The sequence below is a fragment of the Acanthisitta chloris genome, unplaced genomic scaffold, assembly GCF_000695815.1.
Source record: "Acanthisitta chloris isolate BGI_N310 unplaced genomic scaffold, ASM69581v1 scaffold33791, whole genome shotgun sequence".
In the NCBI taxonomy this organism is placed as follows: Eukaryota; Metazoa; Chordata; class Aves; order Passeriformes; family Acanthisittidae; genus Acanthisitta; species Acanthisitta chloris.
The window spans coordinates 37070-44530 of NW_008657111.1; the positions used below are offsets into that span (position 1 = coordinate 37070).

Below are 7461 nucleotides of genomic sequence, written 5' to 3' on the forward strand. Positions count from 1 at the left end.
TTTCTAAAAGCCCTTGGGCTCCAAGCCCTCACAAGGTTTGCCCTTCAAATTCAATAAAGATCTCACCAAACAAAACTCAACCAAAGTGAAATAGAGTGAAGTGTCATCAGGGAACAGGAATTGAGCTAACTCACCTCACTTACTGGATGTTTATTACTACCACAAACACTGAGACTAGCCAATATTAAAGAATATCTTTCTACATTTTTGGGTTTCTGTCAGGAAATGATTGTGCTAATATCAGGAAGAGCCACTACATCCTAGACCATTTCCAATATCAACAGCCTCATTAAAAATACTCAACATAAAAGGCATTTAAATGCCCTATGAACCCAGTTCTACCCATTTACTCTGGCAAAATTTAAGTTGTAATCTGAACCACGTCAGAAATTAGAATTAAGAGTAAGGGTGGATGTGAACAAGCTCAGGCTTTAGAAAAAAGCTTGTAAGAAACAGGAAGGAAAAGAGCCTCATGTGTTATCGATGTGACTTAGGATCACAGATGAAGAATCCATGCCTAGAATCCCTCTTCCTAAATGAAACCTGCCCATTGAAAAAAGTTTCAGTACAGCCCCTGGTTAATCGGCAAATAACTGCCAAAAGTCTTAATTTATTCTCCTTTTCCAGCAGCTAAAAAAATTATTTGGTTTCTCTAACACATCTAATAATTACACTCAGATAAATATTTCACTGCAGTATTTCATTCACATTCTTAAAATAAAGGCCTGTTATTTTCCAAATGGCCTGGAAATACACTTTTCAATACAATCTGGCCTGTTAATATAGCTCCTGCAACTTTTACACACACGAAACTAACTACAAAAGGGTCCTGAGTGTAAGGTAAATCAAGAAAGGAAAAATCTGCTTCAAGCTTCACTGGAGCCAACAGAAAAATTGACTCTACTCTGAGCTTTCCCTGCAGAATACTCCTTCACATCCAAACTTTTGGTATACCTTCAACACCCCACCTGTGGGAGCTTCCAGGACCCCCAGGCAATTGACATCCCACATCCCTTTTGCTCTCATACAAGGCTTAGGTAAACCAGAACTCCAAACCAGTGGCTCCAAAGCTGTGATTTTTCACTGCCTGTCTCTACTTATCTTCACATGTTAGATAATTATGTACTACTGGAAGTACTAAAAGATACAAAGTATTCACAAAAGAGCTTGGTATGAACTTATTTTCTTAGTGTTTTCTTTCCCCTTGTCAATTTAATAATAATAGAAGAACAATTTTAAAACCCCTAAAATGCCAACAGCAATATTTAGAACAGCAACATTACACAATTCTGCAAATGACAATGGACTGACATGCAAAGTTCTCTATTTTTCAAGCTTCTATCTCAAGTCTTGAGTAAAGAGCATAGTAAGGACTAACAGATGCTGCTTCATGAGCTTCATCACATGAAAACCAGCACATGCATATTTGAAAGAAGTCTGTTCACTCTTCCAATGATTCTAGTACACAGAGTTCTATCCCACTGCATCCTCCCGTGCAATATAAATTGCAGCACCAATACATCAGTTCTGACAGGAACCCTCACACTGTCAGATGACCCAGACCAACAGAGCACACAGGAATTTATATTGCTGCTGCATAAACAGCCTGACCAGTATTTCTGGCACTGCATAACAACCTCCATTGCTGTTTGTTTTGACAAAATATAGTTGCTTTGAGTCCCGTGAGCTGCCTCATAAAGAACATCTGAACGTCCTTAGTTTCAGCTGACACTGCCAAAAGACGTGTCCTTTCTAGTTTTAATACCTACCTTCAACTGTAGACAATTTGTGATTTCCTTAAGCAGTTCAAAAGGAAAGAAACTATTTGCAAATTTATCCTCTCCAAAAATTTCAAGTTGTCTCATAATTTCTCCCTTGGCATTAGATGAATGTACAGAAAGAATTAAAGGAAAGAGAAAAATTCCTGAGAAAAACTTTCCTACATATCTGCAAAGCTGCATTACTTTTCTGTAATTAAGGGGAAGATGAGAGCATCAGAATGAAGTTCTGTTCTGCATTCACCAGAACAATAAATACACAACTCTGAGGACTGACAAGGATGGCACTCACAATAGGCACTTCAGAGCACTCACACCAATCAGCTGGAAAGTGCTGAATTTACTAGGGAAATATTCCCTGTTGATTAGAACACTCTGGCAAACATCCACATTATATACTAAACTGAAATGTTTACTGAAGAAAGTAACTTTCTGAACCAACTGAGCATTCCAAATATGTCACTCCTGCTGCCTGAAATAAATAATCTCAGCAAAAAGCTCCACTGAGCAAGTGAGTTTGGTCTTGCGCAGTAATACCTTTTCTGAGGGGGGTTGTTCAGAAACTCCAGGTTTTTTTAAAGCAATAGCATTTCTTCTACCTCAACCTTCAGAACTGACCTTCAACCTTTACTGTTTTCAAGGCCACAATATAAATGTCCTTGCAGAAGTTGGAAGCACCAGTGCCTCGCTGTCAGGCCTGTGTTTCTGATGTCTGAGCTGACAGCCACCTGGGTACTCCTGAAATCTCAGCCCAGCAATGTTACAGCTTCCAGGGGACAGGTTCTCTTCATTTCTGTTATAATCATAGATTTCACAGTACATCACAAAAGGAAATGCTACATGACAGGAAGACAGGATTTATCCTAGGGGAAAAAACCTGAAACAGAGGTAATCCCTAGAAATCCATGAACATAAACTATGTGTTAGGGGTGCTCCACAGAAAGAACTGGAAGTTTGTTCGGAATTTCATCAAGAAAAAACCCTTATTCCACAATAAAATCCAACACCACTCTTGAGTGCATAAGGAATCATGGATTACAGGCTCAACATGGCCAGAAAACTTCTATAAAGGATGAAGAGAGAAGTAAAATAAAAAGGGACACATTTCAATCACGTAAATAAAATATTAAATGCTGTTGAAGTACTGTCTTTAGACAACAGAAAGATGAAGATGCAACTGCTGCATCTTTAGGAAGATCTCTAACTGAAATAAATGAGTGGAATTATCTGTTTCATTTCCAAGTAATATTCTTTTTTACAGTGATCGTTCTGGTCTGTAACCTGAATATCATCCAACCCACTCACAAATCTGAGAAGCTGAAGAGAACACGAGGAGGACAAATGAGGAAAGTGCAAGGCCATCAGGGATGAAACCAACGGGACCTGAGGTAAGTTTCCATCATGATGTTTGCACTACATATAAACCACAATTATTCCAAATGATGCCAGTAATTTATTAAAATTAATTAATTAAATATCTAAGCCTAACAGGTATTTCACAGTCACTTCACTTTGAACCTAAGGGGTTTAGGTAGCACACAGTGACCAAGATCCACAATATACTAAGAAGTTCCTAGCAAGCAAATTTTTGTGCCTATTTAGTCACACCAGTTCAGTTTGGGTTTGTTTTTTTTCTAGGCCACGAATCAGAATTATGAAATAGTTCAAGGGTATTGAGAGTTAAAACTAAACAGAATTGACATGTTTTCATCGTTAAATGCAGCCACCCAAGAAAGCACAGTTACACACACTAACAACAGATCCAGAAAAAACAACAACCAGCACGGATTTTGCTTTGCCTGTTTCACCTAATAAATCAGCATTGCTTTCAATCTTTCCATCTCTCTGGCATATGCTAATGGGAAAGATAAAAATTAGCCTGGAGTGTGCAAAGAGAAATATTTTGCTTTTCACCTCATGAAATTGATTTCCAGTAAGTATCAAGCAGCCTGGATTTACTAACCTGGAAACACAAAACTTATTCCAAGCATTAGTTCTATGAATTAAGTTTATCTTTTGTTCTCAAAACCCCCAACAACTTATAGGGAGTGCAAGAGAATCCTTAAAGTAATATTAAAATATGGACATGTCAAAATCCTGTGTTTCAGAACACTGAAAGGCTTTTCATGCTCAAAGTAGCTGTTTTTCCAAGTGGAGCTAACTACTTGCCAGAGTGAGAACACACTGGAGCTTATTATATAATTAGTGTATTGACCTCCTTTCCTATTTCTGGTTATGCACAAGATGTTTTATAACTCAAAAACAGAACTCCTGAAACACAGGTGCAGATTTCTTTGCTATTAAAAGAATTCTCCCATTTCAGCTAGTGGCATTGAGATATTTGAAATGTTTAATACCACCTTGGGTGAACTCTCAGAAGTCTCTATTTCCCTTGACTGAAAAACACACCTCCTTTCCTCTACCAAAAGCTGTAACACTGCATGAAATCACAAGTGAGTATTGCTGCCAGCTGATAGATAGTGATTAATACTAAACCTGAGTAATTTCTTATCATTCCAACCCTCTTTTTTAGTACAAGATCCTTCAAGTTTACCTTCTGGATTGCTCTATCTAGGCTTAGTCATTAGCACTGCTCAATCCTAAACAGGCAATTAAGTTCTAACGTGTTTACAGTTGCATAATGCTATTGCTCTGGAATGAAACTCTCACTGTTCTCCTTTGGAGCTGAAAGGAGAATCAACTGCCTGGAATTTGACAAGCGAAGAGCCAAAGGACGTCTAACTCACAGCCAGTAGGTACCAAACATATGCCCAAGAGCAGAATGGAAAAGCTTATAGCAAGACCAAGTCTCCATGGTAATAAAGAGGTTTCCAGTTATCATCCTCAGTGAGTTTCTTAAATTTATGCACAGCATTCACTGAGCCTCAACTACAAAGCACTAAATCCAGAGCTCAGAGCTGGAAGCTCTCCGGAAGGGCTGCACTTTCCAGTGCAACAGAAATGAAGGTATTTGGCAGCTTTGCAAAAGGAATGCAGAAATAACAGGAAAAGGGAGGTAGAATCACATCAGTTCCATGTTCTCCCTACTGTAGCTCTGATCTGACACATTTCTGATAGACATGTCCTATTTGGGGTGTGGGGGGGAAGTACTGGAACCCAGACGTCACTGAATCCTTCTCAAAGGATCAGAGGTTTTTCCTTTCACCACATCAATCAATGCTCAGACTTTACACACACCACAGAACAGCCTGGCAAGTGAGCCTGCAAGCCCTAGTACATGGAGTGAAGCACAGCTCTAAGACAGGCAAACAAGAGCCACCTACACTCAGATCATTAACCACAGCCTGTATGAACCACCCAGAGTAGCAAAACCATTGCCACCTCTACTCCTGCATTTCATCTGCTCTAAACCCAGCAAAACTGTGCTGTTATGTACACAAGACTAGGGGCAAAGCCTCATGCTGAAACATACCTTTGTGTATCCCTGGAGAGCCAACAGTCCCCAGCTACACACCATACTTTGCACTGCAAGGGGCACTTGCCAATCCCTGTGTCTCCCAAGCTGCACCATTAACCAGATCTCCAAACACCACAGTGAATACAACAGTCATACATGCAACACGTGATCTCTACATGACTGTTTGCTATGCATCTTCTGCAGGGCAATCAACCTTGTGAGCAGCAAAACATTTAGAATCCATAATTTCTCCAGAAAATCTTTTCATCAGCCTTAACTCACCACAACTTCTTCAAAGTACGGTAGGTCACACAGGGTGTATGTTTAGTTCATCCAGACTGGCCATTACCCATTTTTACCACAGCCTTAACAGAGCTTTTTTAACTACTTTTAAAGCAATAAATGTCTATCAAATATTGCATACAAACCAGTGGAAAAACTGTAGCAAAATACTTGGGTTTTTTCCTCCAAGGCTTTCTCCAAATACTCAGTTGAACTTCACAAAGAGCAGAGGATTAACAAGAAATGAACATACTGAACACTAGCTTGAAATACTAGTTACAAGTTACTTCCTTCACTTGTCTTTGTAAAATTCTTATAAAATGTTGCCCCTACTCTGGCAACACTGTGGATCTTCTGAGTAAGGAAGTCCAAAAGCTGAACCATTACAACAGCTGGAAGGCAACAGCTGCCTAGCAGCAAGCAGAGGAAATACAGAAGTGCTCTGCAGACTTGCATGAAACTTGGCATCTATTCATATGCAATGGCAGCAGAAAACCTTCTTCTATCACATGGTTAGAATCCACCACAAGGCAAAACCACCACATTGTGGTGGCTATGCAAAGAGTTCCACCTTAGCTGCTCTTGGATCTACAGGAATACATCCCCTGAAAGGGCAGATAAGGCACAAAAGTATTCAGAACCAGACCAAGCTTGTTTGACTTGGAAAAATGTTCAAGATCAGCTAATATATGCATCAGGAAAACTTTAGTCATCATTGAAAAACAGGCTTTTCAACTTGGAATGTGTATGGCTACTTTGTACAGAGACTGGTCAACAGCACAGTAATCCTTTTCAATACTGTACCAACCCAACTACCAATATTCCAGAATAACAAGTTAAATTAACTCAGAAGCAAGTTTACCATACTTGGGGGGTGCTAGAAAAGCAAATGCCTCTCAGTGACACTCTGAATTCTAAGGGTTTCACAATATAAATTACCACATTCCTGCACCCCTAGCCTAGTCTGTTTTGATTAGTAACTAATACAGTAAGTAGCAGCACAACTTCTTAGTTGTAGCTTTAGGCATCTCCATTTTTGGAGACTATGTCAGTGAAGAAACCTACCCACACCCATACCCACTGTGGCAAAAGCAGAATACAGTTGTACTTAATTAAAGAGGAAGAATCCTGTATTACCAGTTTGACCAGGTATGGGACAAAACCAGTCTCCATCTTTAATATGACACTAGAGAGATTTCATTGAAGTTTTTTCCTCTCCACACAAGGTTGGTCAAGATTTCCTGGGATCCCAGACTGGATTTCACAGCATGCAATGCTCCTCAGCGATGCCAAACTGCACAACAACTGCAAGATATGCTGAGAAAATTTAACAGGCTCAGTTATTTTGCTGGGACCCTCATTAGGGAGCCTAAGCAGCTACTACAAAAGCTGCAGCAACATCTTTTAAGGTGTAAACAACACTGGACTCCAAGTTGACTTGGGCAAGAAATAGATGTGCTTTTCTGTAAACATACTGCACCCCAAGAAATAGCATAATTCCAAATGTTAAATTCCTATGACCTTTATGACTTTAAAATTATTTAACTAATCCTAGATACTGCATTCTAGTGTGTTTAAAAAAACCTAATCCTCACATGACTAATATCTCAGTATTTTTTAGAACCAGACCCAGAACAAGACCCATCATGCAGGATTATGTCAGTGACAAGACACTCCTGCTTGCAAGAACAGTGAGGCCCTGCCCTATTCTAATCATTCACTCAGGCCCTAGTTGCCAGGTTTAGTTCTGTGGCTAGTAGTTGAAAAGCACATTTTTCACACTACATTAACAGGGAATGCTTGGGAATATCTGAATCAGGTTGGCCAAGCCACCCTTGTTAAACAAGCACCAACATGTACTTCCCCCTCAGTGCTCTCCTATTATATTTATGTATTTATTTTTTTTGCCAAGTGATGAACACTTCTGTCTTGTAATTTCAAACTTGTTTAAGCAAGTAATACTCACTCGGGAGAGATACATGC

The 7461-nt window shown here is 39.5% G+C and overlaps 1 protein-coding gene across 1 annotated transcript in view; it reads right to left on the reverse strand.

Moving 5' to 3' along the window:
• The window catches only part of PPFIA1 (protein tyrosine phosphatase, receptor type, f polypeptide (PTPRF), interacting protein (liprin), alpha 1), a 51580-nt gene that overhangs the window by 34464 nt on the left and 9655 nt on the right, over nt 1–7461 (reverse strand). The gene's annotated exons all lie outside the window — the stretch shown is intronic.